Source organism: Mastomys coucha, unplaced genomic scaffold (assembly GCF_008632895.1).
Source record: "Mastomys coucha isolate ucsf_1 unplaced genomic scaffold, UCSF_Mcou_1 pScaffold3, whole genome shotgun sequence".
Classification (NCBI taxonomy): domain Eukaryota; kingdom Metazoa; phylum Chordata; class Mammalia; order Rodentia; family Muridae; genus Mastomys; species Mastomys coucha.
The window spans coordinates 33,594,733-33,596,437 of record NW_022196909.1 but is presented as its reverse complement, the minus strand read 5'-3'; the positions used below and the strand labels follow the sequence as shown (position 1 = coordinate 33,596,437).

The 1,705-nt window shown below is 46.9% G+C and overlaps 1 pseudogene; it reads left to right on the top strand.

Annotated features, from left to right (window-relative positions):
- LOC116074411 overlaps positions 1 to 885 on the top strand; it is a 1,458-nt pseudogene extending 573 nt beyond the window's left edge.
- Positions 886 to 1,705: the final 820 nt, after the last annotated feature.

Sequence of the window (1,705 nt, the reverse complement as noted above, 5' to 3'; positions counted from 1 at the left end):
TGGCTGTCCTGGAACTCACTCTGTAGACCAGGCTGGCCTCGAACTCAGAAATCCACTTGCCTCTGCCGATCCCAGCTTTCAATATGATCAATGGCAGTTCTCAAACTGGCAACAAGCCGGCCATGTAAGAGTTCTTGATTCTTCCTGTACAGACATCTTGTTTCCGGGAAGCTACGCACATTGGAACAGAGACTTACCACAACCTGAAGGAGATCACCACAGAGAAGTACAGGAAGAATGTGGGTCATGCGGGCAGAGTTGCACCTGATGTTCTGGAAAACAAAGGGGCGTTTCTGGAGCCGCTGAAGACCTTCATGGTGAAGGCCAGCTACACTGCCCAGGTCTTCCCCATCATCATGGATATGGCTGCCTCCGAGTTTTGCAGGTCTCGTAAGTAGGACCTGTGACTCCCGCAGATACGCCATGCCCAACCAGCTGACTGACTTTTACAAGTCTTTCATCTGGGAGTGTCCAGTAGTGTCCATCGAAGTCCCCATTGACCAGAACGACTGGAAGACATTTAAAGCAAATATCCAGGTGGTTGGAGATGATGTCACAGTAACCTACCCTAAGTGGATTGATTGCCAAGGCTGTGTGGGCAAGAGGTCTTGCAACTGCCTGCTACTCAGACTGAACCAGATCTGCTCTGTGACCAAGTCTCTGCAGACATGTAAACTGGCTGGGGGTGTCATGGCATCCCCTCAACTCTGGGGAGACTGAGGATACTTTTATCGCTGACCTGGTAGTGGAGCTCTGCACTGGGCCGATCAAGACTGACGCCCCTTGCTGGTCTGAGCACTGGCTAAGTACAATCAGATGTCTAGGATCAAAGAGGAACTGGACAGCAAAGCCAAGTTTGCTGGCACGTCCTTCACGACCAAGTAAAGCGTGAGCTGAAGATGCCTGGAGCCACCAGCTGCTAAGTCTCCATTTCCTGATGTCATGGAGGCTGCTCAAGGCTGGCTCAATCCTTGAACTTTCCTTAGAATGGCTTCCTTAGCGGTCCAAAGCCACACCCAACCACCGGGGAGCCTTGCCGGAAGCCCTAGCTTTGTAATCATATGATTGGTCTGAATCATTGTTTCCATCACATGACTTCCCATCTCGTGTCTACAGCTCCTGTAACTCCAGTGTAATCTCTAGGGGGTCCTTTGAGTGGTTGTGCATGCAAAATAAAAGCCGCAGCAACCTCTCTCCAACCAACCAACCAACCAACCAACCAACCAACCAACCAACCAACCAACCAACCAATCAATAGTGCCTCTGAGCTAATCGTTTTAGCCCTCTAACATTCATCTTTTAATGTCCTTGTTCCTAAGGGTCTTTCTGACTTTGCGGTATTTGCTCTCTCTTTCCTTCATGCCTGGTTTAGAATTTCTCCACAAGCCAATCACAACAGTCTTTCAGAACATTCATAAACTACATTCTCCGGCTTGGAAGAATTTGGAGTCTGACCGGAGAGCTCATTCAGGAACACCTATTCTATTAACTTCCTTCTGTAAGACATGACTATTTATGTGCCCATGTTTATGGTTATATATTTAAAGTACCTAAAGTTGGCTGACATGGAAGTTGAAATACAAGAAATTTTAAGTGAATAAACGCTACCATGAGAAATAACTTCCTTTGTGTTTTATGCTGGCACTCCAAGAATTCCAATGACATTTAATAATAAGAACAGAATCAATAATTATAGTACTTAGTC